Here is a 22935-nt window from a genome sequence, read left to right as displayed (position 1 = left end):
CAGTGCAGAACCCACCACATCACTCCTAATGTGCGAGCAAATCAAAAATGAAATTAAAATTCTGACACATCAGCCAATCATCCCTGCCAGCCTCTACTGGGCCCATCTGTCAATCAACCTATGCCTTATTAATGAAGATGCAAATCAGGGCACAGCTGGAGTCAGAAGAAAGCCAATAGAAATTGGGTTGGTTTGATATTTCATAAAATGGCTAATCCTCCTAAAGCTCTGACTACATGACACCTTCCTCTCGTATAGATACTATATTTTGTGATTGATGATGAGAAAACGTATTTTGAAAATTCCCAGCTGGTTCCTCTTATTGAAAATTCCTCCAGATTTTGCCCTAGTTGTATGCGGAGGCAGGTCACCATGATCTCTGGTGGCTAGAAACAGAGAGTGAAAGCTACAGTATGTTGAAAATCACCTGTTTTCTTCAGCGTTGAAAACCAATGCCTTCAGCATCAACAAAGCAACATGACAGTGGACTTAAATTTCTGATCTTCATTCTGATGCTTTAAATGCCTGTTGAAGTTACAGGATAAGATTACTTCGGTAACAAAAAGGAATGCAAGAGAAAAAACAATCTCCTCTTACTGAGTTAAGTCAGCACAGTGGGAGATAATTTCCATCATTAGGGATAGTAGGGAGCGACAGACAATTCCCAAACACTGTCAGGTGTTGGTGTCGGTTCAGAATTTTGCAATGGCCGCAAAAGAAGTTGTGCTGGCCAAATATTAACACTTTATTTGAATCCTGCTGGCTAACTTTCCTCCAATTCCAGGCAAACAGTCTAGATGAGACTACAATTGCAGTCAGAGTTGCAGCGCAGAAGCTACCCTTCAGCCCATCAAGTCCATGCTGATCACCCATTAAACTAATCTGAAATGAATCCCATTTTTTAAAATCTCCCCCCCCCCCCCCCACTTTCTCAACTCATCCCCTTGCATTCACCACCACATCGTGGGCAATAAATCCACCAACTTGCAAGTCTTTGGGATACGGTAATCACCAGAAACCCACAACGTGGGCAATACACACATTTCCATTAATCCATTTCATTTCAGAATTTATTGTCGTGAACAAGTCATGAAATCTGGTGTTTTGTGGCAGCACCACAGTGCAAACATTCATATTATAACCATCTTACAACGTTACTATATAAAAAATAAACAATAATAGAGCATGAAAAGTAAGGCAGTGTCTTTAGTTCATTGATAGTTCAGGAATCTGATGGCAGCGGGGAAGAAGCTGTCCTTGTGCCGCTAAGTGCTCATCGTTAGGCTCCTGTACATTTTTCCTGATGGTAGCAGAGTGAAGAGGGCATGGCCTGGGAGGTGAAGAGGGGGTGGGTGTCTTTCAGAATAGATGCTGTTTTTATTTTTAAGGGAGCCTCATTTAGATGTCCTCAATGGACTGAAGTCTGGTGCCTGTGGTGACATAGGCTGAGTTAACAAAGCTCTGGATTTTATTCTTGTCATGAGAGTTGATGCTTCCATACCAGGTAGTGAGCCAGAATACTCTTCATGGTACACCTGTAAAACTTTGAGAGTCATCGGTGACATACCTAATCTCCTCAGACACCTCATAGCCGCTGGCGAGCCTTCTTTGCGATTGCATCAACGTTGAGGCTCCAGGACAGATCCTCTGAGATGTCGACACCCAGGAGTTTGAAATTCTTGGCCTTCTCCACTACTGAGCCCTCGATGAGGACTGGGTTGTGTTCCCCCATCTTCCTTCTGAAGTCCACAATCATCTCCTTAGTTTTGCTGATGTTGAGTGCAAGGTTGTTATCGTTACACCATTCAACAAGCTGAGCTATCTCCCTCCTGTACGCTTCCTCGTTGCTATTTGTGATTCTGCCGTCAACTGTGGTTTCATTGACAAACTTGTAGATCGCATTGGAATTGTTCCTGCCCACACAGTCATGGGTGTATAATGAGTAGGGGACTGGGCTAAGCACAAATCCTTGGGGTGCACCTTTGTTGATGATCAGTGAGGAGGAGATGTTTCCAATTTGTTCACTGCGATCTTCTGATGAGAAAGTCAAGGATCCAGTTGCAGAGGGGCATACAGAGGCCTAAAGTTTGTAGCTTTTTGACCAGCTCTGAGGGAATAATGGTATTGATGGCCAACCTGCAGCTAATGAAGCTGTAATCCATCACCTCTTTGTAGGAAAGATGTGGGAGTTATGGAGAGGGTGCAGAGAAGCTTTACCAGGATGTTGCCAGGATTAGAAAATAAATCTTATGAGGCCAGGTTAGCAGAGCAACAACTTTTCTCTTTGGAGTGAAGATGGATGAGAGATAACTTCATCAAGGTCTACAAGATTGAGAGACACAGATAAAGTAGACAGCCAGCACCTTTTCCCAAGCACCAGAGGACATCTGTACAAAGTGAAGGGACGAAAGTTTAGGGGAGACATTGGGTTAAGTTTTTTTACACAGTTGTAGGTGCCTGGAATGCCTTGCCAGGGGTGGTGATGGAGGCTGAACCATTGGGGACATTGGGAGACTCTTATACAGGCACATGGATGAATGAAAAATAGAGGGGTATGAGTTAGGATCGGCTTAGTTTTTTTTGGTAGGAATATAAAGGTCAACACAATATTGAAGGCCAAAGGACCTGTGCTGTGCTCTAGTGTTCTCTGTCCTACATTCAAAATTCCATGCAGAGGTCACCCAAAGTTAGAATTGAACTTGGATCTCTAGTGTTGCAAGGCAGTGGCTACTATCTGCCAAAAAATATTCACAAGGACTTTAATCTTGCCTGCCCTGATGATTTAAGTTTATCACACATTGGTTTTCTGTTAAAAGGTGGCCTGTGGTGAGGAAGACTGACGATTCCTTACAGAAGGGATATAAACTCAAGTATATCATTTTTTAAATATCTTCTGACTCAGACCTTTTTAATATATATTTTATTGAGTTTAACATAATAAGCATATATAATAAATGACAATTACATAATTGTATACAGGTAAATAAATACCAAAGGGAGAGAAAAAAAATGAGAAGTAATAACGTGCTTATCGACATTAATAGTTACTTGTAATGACTCCAGCTAGTAATCAACTTAATGAATGCAACCACATCAGACACATTAATAGATTGTTATATTAAAATAATAAAGATTTAAAAAACCTAAGGGACTAAACTAATCCCCTCCCTTTAATCAAGGTTACCATTTTTAGAAGAAAAAGAACTCAATAATGATGTGGAATCACTGATGACCAAACCAAACCTTCATTGTAGCTATTCAGCCAGTGAGTAAAAATTGCTGTCGGGTCCCAACGATATCACCAAGAGACAGATAAAGGTTAGTATCAGGCCTTTACAGCACCAGATCAGGGTTCGAGTCCCGCGCTGTGTGCAAGGAGTTTGTGGGTTCTCCCTGTATCTGCATGGGTTTTCTCCAGGGGCTCTGGTTTCTTCCCACCCTTCAAAAATGCACCGGGGTGTAATTGGGCGGCACGGAGCCGTAGACCCGAATTGGCTAGTTTCAGTACCGCATGTCTAAATTTAAAAGCAGGCATAAATCAGGCCAGATCCATTAGTCCCCACTGCAGGTCAGGCAAATGGGCTAAATGCTTTGAACTGCCTACCTGGTGTTTACGTGGGATTGTATACCTCAGTCTCACTTTTTTGATGAAGGGCTCAAGCCTGAAACATCGGTTATGTATCTTTGCTTTTGGTACATAAAGGACACTGTTTGACCAGCTGAGCCTCTCCAGCATTTTGTTTTTACTTCATCCACGGAGTCTACAGAATTTTGTGATTTACTTCTCTCTACTTCATGCTTCCTGATACAGCAGTTAGTTTCCACTGCCATCTGTTCCCAAAGATTCTTTATTAATAGGCTGATTAGTTACCGGTAGTCATGGTGTTCAGTCATCTCCTGCGTACGCGAGGGTTATTTTTGTCGATTGCTGTTCATCAAACTTCTTTTAAGTTATTTAACTGCCATTGAATTTCCCTGACAAGATGATAAATCATATCTCTGCTACTTTGTGGAAATTTTTACTTTCCAATGCATAGTTTCCCATGAGGCTTGCCTGTTTTCAGTGTGTGTTCTACACACTGTGTTAGTTTAGTGGCATGCAAGTTGAACTGCTATCAAAAACAACTTGATTCGACCCATGTGCCTCATCCAGAATTTGAGAAAAAGGATCTTTGCGGTCTGCTTTTTTAAAAATCGATGACAGAATTTGTATGTTTTCCAATCAAACTGCACTCATTTACCTCAGCGTTCAGTAATTCATACCCATTTGTGCTTTTATCCCAGCAAAGTGAAAGGGATCTATTGTAAACATGATGATGGATCAAAGTGAAGGCAGAAGAACAAGCATGTTTTGACCTCTTGGGTGTATTTTAATTTTCTGCCCTTATGGAAGTGAGACTGGGATGTCAAACACGGGATCAGATCTAAAAAGAAAGCACTAGCCTTTCTTATGTCCTGCATGTCACGATAAAGGCGATGTACAAATTAGTTCTATGGTTGGGAATCCAACCCCAAATCCTCGATACATCCTTGCTCCATCCCTTCTAAACATGGCGACTGTGGTAGTTTTGTCAGCTCCCTTTCAAGATGCTGAGGGAAATAACAGAAGAAGGTAGAGGGGAAACTACAGTAATAACCCTGTTACCTGGAATTCAAGCAACCGGCAAAAGAAAAATTGGGAAAATAAATAGATAAAAAATACAGAAGTTTAAAATTGGTGTGCCTTGCCATTAGTTTGCCAATCCATGCAACACGCAATCTCAAGCAACCGGAAAATTCACTTATCCATCATCTACCAATCGCCATAGCTACCAGATACCAGGGGTTGTGCAGTCACTTCACAAGTTCCAATAGAAAAAAAAGTTATTGGAGGTAATGGCTTTGATCATTAATAGGACAGCACTTGTTGAGTTGAAGGGTACACTAATAATCTAGTCTATTTGACCCCTTAAGGCAGATCTTAATGAGATTGTGGTTGATCTCACTTCATTTACTTAACTTCCCTCCCTATCTTTTAAAACCTTCAGAGGTGTTCAATAAACTCCCCAGACAATAGAAATACTGCACAAGCTTTCTTTTTAGATCTGATCCCGTGATGTTATCATTCCCATCCGTGCCAAAGTCAAGGTGTGCCCAGACACAACCCAGTGAAGGCAAACAATTGGGTTCTTAGCTCAGAAACATAATCTATTGTGAACATGTCACAAAATCCAATGTTTTGTGGCAGCATCACAGTGTAAACATTCATATAAACCACCTTGAAAAATAAATAAAAATTGTGCCAATAAAAATGTCAAAGTAAGGGAGTGCCTTTGGTTCATTTTTCATTTAGGAATCTGATGGCAGTGAGGAAGAGGCTGTCCTTGTGCCACTGCATGCATGACTTCAGGCTCCTTTACCTTTTAGTAGAGGACATGGCCTCGGTCGTGGGGGCCCTTGAGGATAAAGGATGCTTTCTGAAGACACTGCCTCTTATAAATGTCCTCGAAGGAGTGAAGATTGGTGCCTGTGATGTCGCAGGCAAAATTAACATCCCTCGAGTTTTTTTTCTTGTTCTGAGTGTTGGGACCTCAGTACCAGAGAGTGATGCAACCAGTCAGAATGCTCTTCGCGGTACACATGTAGAGGTTTGCAAGAGTCTTCAGTGATGTACCAACTCTCCTCAAACTCCTTACATAGTATAGTCGCTGGCGAGCCTTCTTTGTGATTGCATTGACGTTGAGGCTCCAGGACAGATCTTCAGAGATGTTAACACTCAGGAGTTTGAAGTTCTCCACTGCTGAACCTTCAATGAGGACTGGTTCTTCATATGTTGTTATTCTGCCCAATCTCCATTTAGATTTCAATGTTGGGAGTCCAAAAATTTGGGGACAAGAGCAAAATTGGTTGCAATTAATTTTTATTTAAATTTTAGATATTTAGACATACAGCATGCTAACAGGTCTTTTTGGCCCATGAGCCAATGCCACCCATTTGACCTACAACCCTGGTGTGTTTCAAAGGGTGGGAGGAAACCGGAGCCCCCATGGAAAACCCCCGCAGACATGGGGAGAATGCCTAAACTCCTTACAGACAATACGGGATTCGAACCCTGTTCCTGATCACTGGCGCTGAAGCAGCATTGCACTAACCGCTACGCTAACAGTGTTGCCCAATATTCCAGTAAAATCTTACTGGGTAAAATGAGATTGTAATACAACATTTAGAAGCACTCCATCTGAATTCAGAGTAAGGATACCAGTAACAGGGCCATGGCTATTCAAGACGGCGTGAGCAGTAAATCATGTGAAGAACTGAAATATTCACGCTGTCAGCTACAGTGCTTCTATGAAAGGAAAGCATGCTCCCATCTGAGAAAAATCTGCGTTTTATGCTGATCTATCTGCAAAGCACCAAATTTATCACAAGGCACTGAAGTAACAAGCTTTTTTGTTTTCACACAGATGTGTAGCTTTATGAGTCTCTGAGATAATTAATCAGTAACTGCTTTGCCAGTCATATATGCAGAATCCAGCTCTGAATGGAATTTCTGATTAGACTGGAATTACTTTATTCTCTGCTCAGAACCCATTTGGTCCAGCGTTGCAAATAATGTTAACAAGAAATGATAATAACATACAGAGAAAAAAAAAATACTTTTGCTGACCTAACTGGGTATGAATGTGCGCAAATTGAAGATTCGCTGTAACTTAGAAAAACAATCAAATGAGCTTGTCTGCTGATGCATGTCACAGATGTCTAGCAGAATTGTTCATTTCCTCAGATAGCAAAGTGAAAAAATGTTCTAATATTTACTCAAGTATAGGATACAGAATTCAATTTCAGCAAGAACATGATCAGAAAGCATTCCATATGGTTAACTGCATTTGTTGCATTTATTTCCCTGAGAAGGTAATAGGTTGACTTTGTGTTTTTTTGTTTCATGGTGGAGTCTATACAATTCACCTGCCAAGAGCATGAGGAGGTGGAGTGAGTTTGACGCTGAGGTTGGGGATGGGGTGAGAGAACCAAAAAATACTGGAGAAGAGATGAGAATTGAAGGACATGCTTGCTGCAAAAACAAGCATGGGAATAGTGTTCAATGAATGAATATGGAATCCAATTGTGGTAAGGTTAGGGATAAGAATTGCAGTGGTCATGATATTACCTCTAGATATGGAATACAAAGGCAGAATTAAAATAGGAATGTTACTGAAAGCAAAGGAATTATTTTAGATTGAGATCAGTCACATCGATGACAGGTATTTTGGCAGTAGGATCAATGATGGGTTTAAGAAAGGGGAAGCATGCTGGGACTGGAATAAGAATGAGGATGGGCATGAGACAAGATGGGGATTGAGATGTTCATGTGACTGAGTATTTGGGTTGGAAGTTGATTGAAATATGTGTCGAGGATGTTGAAGGAATGATGAGTGAGATTTGGATTGGACTAGGATGAGGTTGAGGAAGGAGATGGTTTGTTTGCTTGTTTATTCACTGATGTAAAGCAAGTATTTCTTGTCTGTCCTTTGCACTTGCTTCTGAATTCAGGAGGCAGTTATAAATCGAGCACAATGTCAGGTCTGGAGTCACAGGTGGGCGAGACAAAGCAATGAAGGGCAGATTTATTTTTATGGAGAACATCAGTGAAGAAGATGAAGCTGATCTAGTTACTGAGATAATGATGGACATGATATGAAATGTAAATGGAGATGAGGAGGTAAGGTGGAATGAGGATGGAACATGGATGAAATTGATGATGGAGCTATGATGTACAAAAACAAATTGCTGAAGCATCCATGGGGAAATCATCTCTGTTCAAATCAAAACTCTGCTCTGGGATATGGTGTGGGGTGGGGGGGCGTTGTTGGTGGGTGGTTGGAAATGGTTATGAAAGAGGATATGATGGAATAGAGTGGGATTAAGATTAGATCTGGGTGGGAATTAATATGGTTTAGGCAAGACTGGGATAAGAATTGAGATTAAAACAGTTTTAATAATGAGAAAGTGATAAGTATGGGATGGAATTGTATCAAATATAAAGATTGACTAGTGATATGGTTTGGGATAGAGAGGGTGATAGATGTTATGGAAACCCCTTTACTGAAGAAAAGAGTGAGAAGATGAGAAGACGACATTGGTTGGATTGGAGTTAGGACCACAGGTTGAAATGAGAATTGGATAGCACGGTTAAATATGAGCTGGTGACTTGGATAATATTGAAGACAGGAATTGCCAAATGTGGCTGAATTGAGGCGAGAGGTTTAGATCTGGATTCGGATAGAATTACATCAACGGTTATGGATAGAAATTGCAGTAGAAGTGAATAAGATCGTGAAGAGGATATGGATAAACGGGATATGGATAAATGGATAAATGGAGAATGGGATGGGGATAAGGACTGGGAAGAGAGAAATTAGAAGGGGATAAATGAGGGATAGTGCATTGAAAAGATATGGATGGGGGATGGTAGTGGGATGAGGTAACAAAGCGAATGGGAATAATGATGAGAATAGGTTGGCACGATGAAACCATGTGACAGGGATGTGATTGGGAAAGAGGCAGAAAAAGGATGGGAATTACAAAAGAGATGGAAATGGAATGAATTTGGATCGTGTGGATTACAACTGAAATGAAGAACAGATCTGTGTGATGGTTTGAATATTGGAAATAGAGATGAGGTGAAAATAATTCTGATGCTGGTTATTAGGATGTGCATGGAGGTGACCGGGGGAGCAAGATCAGGAATCAAATTGGGAATTTAAGCAGCATGTATTGAGAAAAGGTAAAGCATTTTAAATTTGTTTTTTCATTGTTTTAGCTTGTCAGTAATAAACAATTCCCATTTGAGTTAAAAATCCATTTTAATTTAGAGGAACCTGCACAGGTTTGTAAAATATTATAGCTCCTCCTTAACTATTTATGCAATTGAACAATCTGTCCCTTGAGTATTAAATAGCACTGTATCTTAGGAAATTTAAATATTCATGCTTTTAATGCCAAGTACCATCCTCAAAAACAGGAAGGAAAATTATTTGGATACATTTGAAGTACATATTTCAGATTGGAAAGTAAGTGTATAATCCCTAGATATAAGTCTTCCTTACTATATTTGTGGAAGATGCTTTTATTGATGTACTGCTATTTTCAGTGTATTGTAAGATCTATTTTTTTCCTTGAACTAGGTTGCCAAGCAATATTTGAGGGAATATAGAGCAGACTAATTGAAAGTAAAAGCAAAAGGATTTTACGGAGGCCAAAAAGAGCACAAGATGTATATTTTTCATTGTATCTTTACATATATAACTTGTAACTTTTGGCAACACAGTGAGACAATTAGAAGAGCTGCTGCCTCAATGTTCAGTCCTAACCTCTTGGACTGTCTGTGTGGAGTTGGCGCATTTTCCTTGTGCTTGCATTGGGACTTCCCTGGTGCACTGGATTCCTTCCACATTTCAAAGACCCAGATCTAGACTCTATGAGATGGAAGAACTCATCTAAAATTCTGCTATTTCAACTTGCACTAAGTCCCATTCACCCAGTGCTTTTGAAATGAGGCAAAATGAGGTGGAATAGCCTTTCCAAGACATGTTCATCTCTCCAAGGAGGAGAGAGGGCGTGATCAGTCAAGATCTCATTGAATAGTGGGGCAGGTCCAAGAGTCTACATGGTTGGTTGGCCATTTTAAGTTGCTCCTGGTGTGTAAGTGAATGCTAGAATTTGGGTGAGGAGATGCAAATTTGGAAAGAATAAAATGTAGGTTAGTGTACAGTGAGTCTGACTGGCTTGATGGTAAGCGCAGACTCGATGGACTGAAGGTGCATAACTCTGTGAATATGGATTATTTATTACTCATGTTATGTGTAAACTGAAAGCCACCATTTTGTTGCTGGTGTCCTCCCATGAAGGTCATTGCTATATAATTCTTGCTCCTTTTCACAGTTACCACAAGAGTCCTCTTATCTTTCTCCATTCCAAGGACCTGAAGACATTCATTATAGATAATTTTTGCTTCAAAAGTAGCTGGGGGCGGCCATGTAGACTCTTGGGTCAGCTCAACCATTCAATGGCTGATCTTATTAGAAATTTGCCTTCTCTTATCCTTGCACCAATAAGCATGTATTAAGCTGCATGATGGACATATCACCAGTACAACATGTAAGGATGATTGAATACATGAGATCCGAGGCAGTGTGTTCTATGAAGTACATCTTGAACCCCATGTTTAGTCAAAGGTTTTCACTCACATTGCTCTGCATGCAAAAGAAAGCAGTACAGGTCCCCGACCCAGATCTAGACTATACGAGATGGAAGAACTCATCTAAAATTCTGCTATTTCAACTTGCACTAAGTCCCATTCACCCAGTGCTTTTGAAATAGGCAAAATGAGGAGGAATAGCCTTTCCATCCATCATAAACATCTCAGTTTAAAACAAATATATAAATAATCTTCAGAGGTACAAAGAGCAGCTGGTTGCCTTTGGGATAAATAAGAGGACCACCATCTCCCAAGTGGATGCGTTTTGGTTCTTCCACTCAGTAAATTATACTTGAAGACTGACTGACTTGGCTACAAGATTCCAATGGTGTTGTCCTGTTTTTAGCAAAAGCTAATTTGCTGGTATTAATAGATTCATGCATAGCATTATGTTCATTTTCTTCGACATTAATCTGCCATTGGAGTAATCATTAAGGTGCCTCTGTCAAAGTTGGCCTGCAAGAATTAAAGTGAAATAAATAAAAGCTCGGTGACATTAATATATTCACAGGCACAGAATGGCCAAGGGCAAATGATGTACCACAGTTCCCAGAAAACCAAAAGAAGAGGAAGCCAGCAGTGTACTTTAAATGACGATCTTGCCTCAAACATATTGCCATGTCATTAAGCTTTCCTTAATTGAGATGTCATGTGTTCATAGATTACATCAGGTATTTTCTTACCAAAGTGAAATCACCTTTCTCCTGACTTATTGAAAATGTGGCATATTGGAGCTGACTAAATAGTTCATAGATAAGATGTCACAAAGTCTTCATTATTTATCTCACAGATCATAGATATATCACAAAAATATAGCTAAAGCTGCATTATTCATTTTCTGAGAATAAACTCATCAATCCAAGTTTGGCTTTGTGTTTGAAAACTGCCAGAAATTTGTGTGTGCCCAGGTTAATTTAAAAAGCTGGACAAATAATAATTACATCAAATACTTCAAATTGTAAGATAAGGCTTAATGAAAATATCTCGAGATAAGCTGGCAATGAGCAGCAAGTAATTCTACATTTGACACATAAACATTTCCACAAAGTATTTGTCCTTGACTATTTAAACCAATATTTTGCTGTGAGGGAGAAAAGAATGGCAAAAATAATAGACTAGGTCCTCTCCAAAGCAGATGGTGTCGAATAAAGTCCGAAAATCCCGACGGCTCAAGGATTGTGCCAGTCTCTGGCAATACTTTTAAAATTCCAATTTAAGGAGAAATAAAGAGACAAGCGAGTCAATTTTGATAGTTTATTCATTAGCAAATACAGCATGCTTCATTTATCAAAATGAGCAGTTTTAAAGAAAAATAAAGTCAATTAGTGTGGTCTCTAGTTACCACTGTGCATCTGTTGCTCTTACACATGCATGCATGCAAAAGCTGGCTAAATTTAAAAAATTTCGGGTGGTCCGGATTTCTGGGATCTGGTTTCTTGGACTTCTACTGGAACGACCCATGGCGGTAAATAAATGTGTGGTTTGTTTCGTCAGCCCTCTAAATTATTGGTCTCACTACCAGTTGTAGACCTTATGGAGCAGTACCCTCGTGTACCTGGCCCTTTGACGGAAGATAATTACCAGCAATGAATAAGATGTTGTCTGTCGGATGGGAATTTGTGGCTTCAGTGCTCTTGAGATGAGAGGCAACTTTGGGTCCTGGTGTGAGAAAGCCCAATCTCTAGAGCATCGTGTTGAAAAGATGTTTAATTGTGGACAAGACTGGAATCGCCTGGAGTCCTCAAGACACCTTTTCCCACTCCCAGACAATTTGGCTCTTTACAAGAGACACTGATGAGTGAAACTCCAAAATCTGGTAAATTAATTATCTTCCTAAAACCTGGCAGGTACCCAAGCTGAACATCAAGTTACTATCCAATATTGCAGGTCCCTCCAGTTCATATCTGTGCAATGAAGAGAGGGGGTGTTTAAAAGATATGGCCAGAGGATTGTAAAACCAGTGTTGGCATGCCAGCTACTCCATCTCTCACTCCAGATGTAAAATGCCACTGTGCAAATGTGGTATCTTATTGGTGATATTCCTGATTAACCTGATCATTATTAGACAGCGGCCAAAGCATAAATCATATGTAGGTTGGTACTTGCGATCACATAGTCTCAAGGGACAAGTTGTTTCCACGACCTTTGCAAATATGCTGACCTTGAATCTTGTATTTTGTTGATAGTTCCATATGAATCTGTATTAATATTGTATGAAATATTCAAGCTTGAGGAACTTTTATTCACCTTTTCCATGGTTCAATGCTTCTTTCTGTGGTTATAAATTATTTATTGGATATTCAAGGAGAAAATTAGATATCCTCTTGGATTTCTTGATAACACAATATTACTCAGTTTTTCTTCATCATTATTTAGATATTATTTGAGATATATAATATATTTAGGTTTCAGTTTGCATCGCAATAATGTCCCGCAAACAGCAATGTACAGATAACATACATTTTAGATATACTATTTGAGCAATGAGAGGAAAAAATAGGCATTAGTTTAGGGATAGCCTAAATGGGTGCTTGATGTTTGTTGCCTTCTCAGAGGGCTGAAGGGCCTGTTTCCATTCTCCGTGAATCTGTGAAGCATTTTGCACACCCTCAAGTGCTCTTCAAAGTAGAATCACTGGATTCTCCATGTTGAGCCAAAAAGGCATGCAGGATCTCTAATCTGAAAGATGACACCTCCAGTAGTGCAATGCCAAATTGGGGCAGCACAGTTAGCGCCACACTATCACAGCGCCAGTGAACTGGGATCGAATCGGTGCTGTTAGTATGGAGTTTGTACGTTCTCCCTGAGTCTGCGTGGGTTTTCTCCGGGTGCTCCAGTTTCCTCCCACCTTTCAAAGCCTACGGGAGTTTTGGGTTAATTGGGATGTTCAGGTGGCACTGGGTCATGGGCCGGAAGGGCCTGTTACCATGCTTTATGTTTAAATTTAAATTTATAACTCAATCCTACACTGGAGAGTTTAGAAATTTATGCTGAACAATCTTATCTGAGTTTGAAGGCACAGCGACCTAACACAGAAATGCTAATGTTGTTACTCAACTATAGATGAACTTAATATGAAAGTCACATTCACATGTAACAGAACTATACACATACATAATGGCATACATATAACAGATGCAGTTTTGAACAAGCAGTAATTTTTCATGACTAAACTCTCTTCCATTCTTATTTTTCTCAAAGTTCCAGTCCCTCGTTGAACAAATTCTATTTCATTTAAGTAAATTGATATTTTCTACACAGCAGAATGCAGTAAAATGCTCCATGATGAAACTTGTATTAAGACAAAAAACATGTGAAGTAACTCAGTGAATTACCGATAAATGAAGCTCGAGAATTGGCAGTGCTGAGGAATTCCAGGGCTTTCGATGCGACATTATCAAAGTTGATCTGAAGTGCGCTGGAGCCATAAAGACATATTCCATGTTTGAGAAATCGTGGGTAATGCCTCATAAGTCTGAAGCTCTCACAAGGAACCACTAACTTAGAAGAGGAGCGCTTTGCAGCCAACTTGATTGTTCTGAACAGGCTTTGTTAAAGACAATAAAAGTAGTTAGACATAAAACTTTCTATTAATAATCGAGTTAGTAATGAAAAGCGGCAGACAATGATAAGGATGTAACTAACGGAGAATGATTTTGGAATTGCTAATATCCTGTGCCTATTTCAGCCACCCTGTTTTTCATCCAGTTTATAAAAGACTTGCAATAGCATCACATATACTGAGGACACCCACTTAGTGATCAAGTGAAAAGGAACAGATTTAATATTTGGATCAAGAATACATCAACCTTATTCTATTATACAAAAGGTCACATGGGAGAATAAAGTAAAGGGGATGGAACTTCTGCAAAAATTCCTCTGATCTCAGAGCATTTAGACATCTAGGTTATGGGACCATAGGGGTAGAATTATACCATACATGTTGGTTTGCCAGACGGTATTTGCACCTTGCAAAGGTCATCTTGTGCCCCAAGTATAAAATGCGAACCTTAATATCCTGTGGTTTAGAGTGTCCCCCATGGCGATGGAGAACAACATAAAACACTTACATAACTCGTTGTACCGCAAAATTTCTTTCCACTGAAACTTGTGCTGGTGAAGCTGGATTGATAATGTATTAAAAAAATATATAGTGCAGCAATTTCCAACAGCTGATAAACAGCAAAGTCTCAGCACTCCCCCCATGGGGTCACCCACCCGACTGCCGTGGTTCTGTACAGGCTTTAAAAAGACTGTTAATGGAGTGGACAGTGGTTTATATTAAAATATGCTGGTCAGTGGAATGGTTGATCAAGAATTATTGGGCCAGTAAGCTCTCAGCATTGAGTGCTATACATCGAGTATAGCCCAAAACCTACATTTTAAGTGGAAATTATAGTATAGTCTTATACACCAACATGAATGGTAGTCTAATTGTAGTCTAAATCTGCTGTATAATGGTTATCTCTGCTTCAGAAATTTGGTTCTGTTGAACTGAGTGGTGGCCATCAGTGGGTGACTGGATGGATGACGTGCTACTTAATTAAAGCAAAGAGAAACATCACATACTTCATGGACCCTTCTACAATTAATGGAGGATACACCTGTACTCCATAGAAGTCATTCACTTTGGTAAAGTAGATGGTAAATTTATGCATGTGCCAGGCACAACTAACCCCTGAGCGGTTTTTAAGAGGAGGAGAGGGCATTACGTGTGCATTTCAGCCCAAGTGGTGGGCTGAGATGAAATGGGGGAGATAGACCACAGCAAGTCAACCTAATCAAAGACCCTCCTGATAACTCAAGTCCAGTCAGTGACGTACTTTTCCGTAAGCTAATCTTTGCTCTCAGCTCAAGATCATCTGTTTTAGGAACTGATGAGTGCTGGCTGTGGGGAAATCCCATTTGCCAATTTGGTATTCAGTCTTTCTCTGCTTCTAACCTGTAGGAAACCTGCTTCTTTCATACAACAGCATGTTCTGCTTTCAAATGGACAAAGCACACCAGATCTTATAAGTCAGTGGTTCTCCATCTTTTTCTTTCCACTCCAGTAATCCCTATGCCATTGGTGCTCTGTGATTAGTAAGGGATGGCTTAAGGTGGGATGTGAGTGGGAAGGGAAGGTTGAGAAGCACTGCTCTAGACCCAATTGTTACTGAAATATTTTGCTTGAGAAAAATTGTCATTGGCCCATTTCCTTTGGAATTCTGAACCTGTGCACATAGCGAGTCAATTGGTTACAATTAAAATAGAGGTTTTCAAACTTTTTCTTTCCATCCACATCCCACCTTAAGCCATCCCTCACTAATCACAGAGCACCGATGGCATAGGGAACATTTAATGTGACATGTGAGTGGAAAGAAAAAGGTTGAGAACTGCTGTTGTAAGTCTTCCACTAGTTAAAATGAGCCTTTTCCATTCAACATTCTACACAACCATGCACTGGTTTATCTGGTCAATAAATTTGACACTCCGACTTCCAGTTCCCTCCTGTTAATGACATTAACAAGACCGAGATGCCAGCGGCATGAGAGTTTTGCCAGTGGAAGATCAGTGGGTTGCAGAAAGTGTAGCACAACTTCCTTTGCATTGACCAATGCATATTCACTCACTCTCCTTGGAAATTTTCTCTTTTATTTCTTTTTTGTCCTATAGGATTTCTGCCGAATTTTAAGCTTTGCAGATACTCTACATGTTTGGTCGATTGTAAACCCCAAATATACTTCTCAACAGAATTCTTGTTAACTCACAAGCAGAGTGACCTCTTGTGTTACAACTGCCAATACTCTTTAAAACCATTCCATCAGCTGTTAATCACTTTGGGACATTCCAAGGATGGGAAAGGTACAATATAAATGTGTAATTATTGAATATATTCATTCCCATGTTCATTTTCTTTCTCCTGGTCTTCCATCCTGTCTCTCTTTTCTGAATAATCCTTTAAGGTCATTATCGGTGGCAGATTCTTCAGTAGCCTGCACTCTTTCTTAGAATTGAGATGAATACAGTGCAAGGGATTTTCATTTTCTGGAACTCTGGCCAACATTTGCAAACACTGATAAGAAGAGTGGATTTTCAAAATGTTTTGATACTGTTAGGTCTGCTTTGTTCATGAATGAGTGAGACAAACACCAGGCTGAGTCGAAATCAGGGTTCTTTGTTCTTTATTACCGGATTGTAACACTTGCGACTAACAAAGTTAGCCGGAGAATGCATTCTGCCGTTATCAGCAAAATGGTGATTTTTTTATACCCTTGGATACGTGCTTAGAACATCATCATATCATTACTTGTCCAATGACTAAAACTGTTGCTATCCTTTCCCTGCTAGCTTCCTGCCTCTCAATCCATCAATGTCTCTCTTATCTTGTAAGTACAAGGATGCATTCTGTTACTCCTTAGTACTGGGTGACTCCTTCTCCGGTCCCATCTCATGATGTTTTACCTAACAGGAGTACAAGGACACCTCCCCTTCTTGTTACTGCCCTGTACAGGGTAACTCCCTACACATTCCCATCTCATGATGTTTTACCTTACAATCCCTCCTTTGTCCTCTTTAGAGGACAATCTCGCCCTGACTATGCTACCACCGCGTTACATTAGTTCGCCTATTATTGCCAAGCTCTATACGGGTTCTGTTCACAGGGCAGTTCGGCTGGTGGGCGAGGGCTCCCCCAACCCTCCTTTGCGTACACCCCCCATCCGTCACCCCGATCCCATTGCCCGTTTACAAGTTTCATCCCATTTGCCCCCAAGCAAAAAACTAGCTAACCCCCCGTACATTAGTAAATTCCCAAGTTAACATATGGTCTACAATCTAATTCATAATACTTGTTCTACAATCTGATTAATAATGTTTGTGTTACAATCAATGTTATAATATTTAGGTTACAAGCAAGGTTAAAATTATATGTGTAACAATCTAATTCACAATCCCTCCTTTCCATCACATTCCCCTTCAGACTCCAGATCGATCTCAGCAACTTTCTCCGCCTCCTGTAATGTGAGATAGTCTTGCTCCACAGCCTGCACAGCTTGATATTTCGGAGGCAGTTCATCACGGTCAGCAAAGGCTTTCTCTATGGTCCTCGTGACCAGCGTTCGAATGCATGGAATACAACAACAGCCACAAGTGATAAAAATTGATACAGAAATGAACAAACCCAGCAAAAGTTGTCCTAACAATGTGCTCCATCTCCCAAACACTCCCTGTAACCAGGATAAAACAGGATTGGAGACTCCAGACTGGGCTTTTAATTCTTTCGCCAATGCCCTAAGTTTCGTTAACCCCTTAGTGAGTGATCCATCTGGCCCTGTGTTATTAGAGATAGAAGTGCAGCATAGATCTCCAAACATAGCACACACTCCACCTTTCTCTGCCAGGACCATATCAATCGCTATCCTATTCTGAAGTGTCATAAGGGAAGTTTCTGACAGTTGTTGATGTATTGCCTCAACAACGTCCCTGTTCAAATTTGCAAGGGCTGGACATTATAGTGAATAAGGTTGATCCTATTAACATTCTTATTTACAGTGATGGGAAATATTGCACTAAAAACAGGAAAGCTTTCAAACCCAGCTGCAATCTCATCGGCTAATTTAAATTCGTCCGGAATATTCCGGGCTTGGCCAATGGCATCAATCCATACCCCATCAGGGTTCCTTCCTCCCGGCCCCAAGAGTCCAACACTCCTCCTTTTTCTCCACAGCCAACTCTCTGTGTGGCGCAATTCTAGGGAATCCTCGTCTCCCTCCTGCATTTTGACAATCAGCACTGGCGCATTAAGGGTTACTAGAGCACACCGACCATCCCAGTTAGCGGGGAGCCAGTTGTACAGCACTCTTCCTCCACAAAACTCATCTGTGTAGTCATTCAATCTGCTACAAGTCTCCTTAGTTTCAGATTCATTTTTTTTGTTATGGGACCTCAAAATCATCCCCTGTATATGTTCATGATAACCAGTAACCTGTTTGGCTGCCCTGTCAGGCACCCATGTGGCGTTTTCCCTGCTAATAGTAGGTCGTCTACATACTGAATCAGTGTAACATCTTCCGGGAGCTTTAATTTCATTAGGATTTCGCTAAGGGCCTGATTGAACAGTCCTGGACTGTCCTTATAACCCTGAGGTAATCTAGTGTATGTGTACCGATGTGCTTGGTAAGTGAAAGTTAACCAGTCTTGCCATTCCTCAGCTAAATTCAAGCAGAAGAATGCGTTTGCCAGATCAATGACAGTATAGTATTCGTGCTCCGGACTCAGAGCCCTAAGTGCTACATATGGGTCTGGGACTGGTCTCCCGATAGTCTTGGTAGCCAAGTTAATCTCCCGGAGGTCGTGTACCATCCTCCAGTCTTTTCTACCCTGTTTGGGAACAGGCATGATGGGCGTGTACCACATACTGTCAGGTGCCGCCCTTAAAACCCCTGACTCCATTAACCCTTCTATCGTTCCTTTAATACCCTCCTCCTGACTGGGCGACAAGCGGTATTGTTTTCTCCATATTGGTTTCTGCCCGGGGTTGGCCAATTCTAGAAATACCTCTCCTTTTATTACTCCCACATCATAGGGCCCCGTTGTCCATATATGTGGACTCAGATTAGAAAGATATTTGTCTGAGTCTCTGTGATCAATATTTTCTCCTTCTATGGCTCGGTCTCTTTCTACTTTCTCATTCACAACCTGGTCCCATGCTTCAATATTCAGTCTGACAAATTTTCCTCCCTCCGAGGTGGAATATCCCGGGATTTCTGTCTGCCTGTATTCACACCCTATCGCTTCCTTTACCATCGGACCCAGCTGTCGAGCGTGATGATCTTTGTCAATACCCAAGGTCACATGAGGCACACTTTCTACTCCTAAGCAGAACCACTCCATTTGTTCTTCTGTCATGACAACCATAGCAGCTATTCCCTCCTTACCTACAAAGATAAATGGACAATGTATCGTTTCTGTCTTCCCTTCTTTTAGAGAGTCCCACCTCTCCTCATATTCCTGGTCCGGGTGGATGGTGTAGTTTAATGTAACATGCATAGGATCTAGTGGATAATGGTAATCCCCATACCGAGGAATACTGGCCCTCCACTCAAAAAACTGTTTAATCAGCCCTGGGCCTGGTTCATCATACAGTAGCCGACTCCAGAAAATACTAACCTCCACAGAGTCTTCTGAAGCGTTAGATGGGGTCATTACTATAAACTGTCCTCTCCTTCTTATTGTATCCCCTGGGTATGTTAACCGAAGGCCCTTCTCAGAACATTGTATGGTTATTCCTAGTTTGGTAAGAATGTCCCTTGCTAATAAATTAATGGGGCAACTTGGCACAACCAGGACAGGCGTTTTAACCCTTTGTCGTCCAAATGTCATGTCGATGTTATCTGTATAGGGCTGTGTTTCCCTTATCCCGGAGAATCCTATTGTAGATAATGTTTTGCCCGAAAATGTGCTCCCTGGGGGTTTTTTAATCACTGTCGTAACTGCTGCCCCTGTGTCAACCATAAATTCAATTTTTTCTCCATTTACCGTCCCCCAAATTTTTGGTGGCTCCCAGGGAGGCGTGATTTTTGATTCTCCTGGGCACCTTCAATAATCAACTTCAGCACCTTCCTCAATATAGTCATTACACTGAGGTGCCTGGACTTGTTGATCACTCTGCCACCCCCCGATTCTCTGGGGCCCATCAATATGTCCATCCCTACCCCTTGCTTGTCCTCTTAAGTTTCCTCCTCTTCCCCGATAGCCTCTAATAGAGGGTAATCTTTTTCCCCTTGCTCTCCCAGCCTCCGGACAGTTCCGCTGGTAGTGTCCAGGATTTTGGCAGTACCAGCATACTGCATGTTCCCCTCTATACATTGTACCTAGCTGTCTTTCCCAACCATTTCTTACTTGGGGTCCCGGATTTATCACTGGCCCCATGACCTGTGGGACTATCTGTTGGGCCGCTAATTTAACCCCTATATGTTCTATGGCTCTCACCAATTTATCGGTTGTTTTGTCCACCTCCTTCTGGGACGCACTTTCTGACTTAGCATGCTCTGATTGACGATGTCGTTTGATTGCATGTGTCAGGTGTCTTTTCCGCAAATCCTCTGACATTGTCTCTAATCCCACAATGTCCCTTAATTTTGCTTGAACCGTAGCAGGTAGTCCGTTTATTATCCCATTACGAAAGTGAGCCCTTCCTAAAGGGCTGTGGTCGGGTCTTTCTCCAGTCCCTGTTTCCCATAAGTCCCATGCTCGAGTGAAATACTCGTGTGCAGTCTCTCCTTCCTTTAGTTGAAGGGTTACCAAGGCATCCAAACTATAGGGTGTAGGAAATGTTTCTCTAAGTGCTTCCCAAAATTTATTCCGAAGTGGGTTAAATTCTATTTCATCCCCCAATTTACTGCTTCTTACAATTCTCTCTATTTGCTTCAGGGCCCCTTCTGCCTTTAATTTTATCATGATAGTTCTGACATCTGTGAGTGCTAATTGTTCTTGGCAGGTTTCTCGCTCAAAACAAGAAATCCATGGACTAGCCCCATTACTCAACGGAGGTAGTTTTTTCATTAAACTCTCTAAGTCCATTCGTGACCAGGGTACATATTTTTGAGTTCCCCGTCCAGTGATCAGTAATGGGCATTGATATCTCAATTTTGGGGATTTCTGCTCCTTCTTTACTCTTGTAATGCATTTATTTATCCCACCTTGTTCTGGCTCTTCTTCGTCACTGTCACTGTCCCTATCAGCTTCCAATGTCTCAGGGTCAAAGGTATATTGGTCACGTTCATCTCTAAGATAATCTTTTCGGCCATAGTTTAGTTGTTTCACATCTTTCTCTTTTGTCCTAACTATGTCCAGGTAGGCATGTCTATTTTTCTCCCTCCCGAGTCTTTTCCTTCTACTTTCCTCCCATGGTGGATCGTATCTCATTTCCTCATCTGTACTACACTTTTCGTCCTTTACTCCTATTACCATTCCTTCAGCTTTAATTTCTCCTGACAGTGTTGTAGTTATCTTTTCCACTTCCTTCAATACACCTACCATTAAATCTTTTTGATCCTCACTGATCTGCCCCAGCACATTAATATCTCTGTTTAAGTTTTTAATGTTATCCTGAACCTTTTTCATGTTCCATTTCTGTATCTCTAACTCCTTTTCTATTTTCTTGGACTCCAGAGGGGTCTCTACATCTATTACTCCCCCTTCTATTTTTATTAAAGGGGCCTGTACCTCGTCTGATGTGTCCCTATTCCCGAGGTTCTTGTCACACCCCAGTGTCTCAATATCTGGATATAAGGGACGTGACTCCAGTGTCCCATCTGGGGTGCCAGAGAGAGAGAGAGAGAGAGAGAGAGAGAGAGAGAGAGAGAGAGAGAGAGAGAGAGCATAGCGAGAGAAAGAGATAGAGAGGCAGATACACAGAGCACAAGAGATAGAGAGAGAAAATGCCTTGCACTGGCCCCACTGGGAGAAAAGTCTTCAGATTAACACTTTCGTTTCAAAGGTTTTAAAAGGTTCTCATCCTGTGATCACTGGTCTGGATCAGATTGGGTCTCCCACCACTGGGAACTATCACTCCTTCCTTCCCTCCCACCTCGAGTGAGCTACACGTCAGCCCACAATGTCTGCCCTGATCCCGCAATGGTGGGGGTGCGGGAAAGAGGGAGGGAGAGAGGATAAAACAGGATCCCATTTGATGCGGAGCTGGAATTGTGGGCACAAAATTAAAACCAAATTGTATTTCTCTGCCCTGCCCAACCTGGGGATTTCAGGGCAGCACCGCCACAGATTGGGATTGGGAGGGGGAGTGGGTGAGAGAGGAGGGGGGGGAGAAGAGAGAGAGGGGGAGAGAAGAGAGAGGGGGGGAGAGAAGAGAGAGGGGGGAGGGTGAAAGGAGGGAGGGAGAGTGCAAACCCGGACACTTCGTGGCTGGAAACTGGAAACAGGCACTTTTCCTTTCCCTTCTGTGTTTTGTTTCTTCCAGCTTATCTAAGACACTACGTTTTAAAATTTTTTTTTTTTTTCTCTCACCTGTCAGGAACATCTCAGTGCCCCCGGGTAACCAACCCCTCTTCCTCCAGCGGTCTACACATTTTCGGAGCATTTTTTGTTTTTCCAATGCCGCATTACTGGTATTTCGCTCCTCTAATTCCTGATTAATTTCCTTAATAACTTGGTCAAAAGTCTTAGCAGGCAACTGTACAGCCATAGCTGCGGGACCGCTTTCTAATGCCTGTTTTAATTTAGGTTTTTGTCTGTTTAGGGGATCTATGTCAACGAAAATTGCTTTTAAAAATGTCCCCTTGCAAGCTGGATGACTAATATCTTTTAAAAGAACAGTCTCGAAGTCTTGTCCTCCAATTGACTTCAGACTGTCCTGTATACTCTGATTGCTCGTTTTCCACTCTCTGTTTTCCCAAAGGGGTCTGAAAGTTAAATTACAACTAGAAAACCAAATATTTGGGCTATACTTTTGTCCTGTTTCCCTGTACCAATCTATGAATTTACGTAACTTTATCTCCTTGGTGATGTTGGGAATACCCTCATTTAACTTATCAAAAGTATTTCGAATAAACTGGGTGTCTCTTAGGAGTTTGTCAACTTTTTCATTAATATCTCCTACCTGATCCGGACACAGCTGTCGCAGCCTTCTGTCGTCGTTCTTGTTCACCAGGCAGGCGTCCCTGAGTACTTTTTTTGTTGTCTCAAGGTCTCTAGTG

General features: G+C 41.3%; 1 long non-coding RNA gene across 3 annotated transcripts in view; it reads left to right on the top strand.

The window, feature by feature from the left end:
- Window positions 1-22935, top strand: part of LOC138747405 (uncharacterized) — a 300059-nt gene that overhangs the window by 224227 nt on the left and 52897 nt on the right. Inside the window, exon 7 of one of the 3 annotated variants that reach the window (XR_011347480.1) lies at window positions 14714-14836. The exons of the other annotated variants lie outside the window; for them this stretch is intronic. This is a non-coding gene — a long non-coding RNA (uncharacterized lncRNA). Of the gene's footprint in view, window positions 1-14713; window positions 14837-22935 lie in introns of those variants that run through there. 3 annotated transcript variants of the gene reach the window in all.

This window comes from Narcine bancroftii, chromosome 12 (genome assembly GCF_036971445.1).
Source record: "Narcine bancroftii isolate sNarBan1 chromosome 12, sNarBan1.hap1, whole genome shotgun sequence".
Taxonomy (NCBI): Eukaryota; Metazoa; Chordata; class Chondrichthyes; order Torpediniformes; family Narcinidae; genus Narcine; species Narcine bancroftii.
Note: the sequence above shows the minus strand (reverse complement) of the source record. Positions and strands in the feature narration are given on the sequence as shown.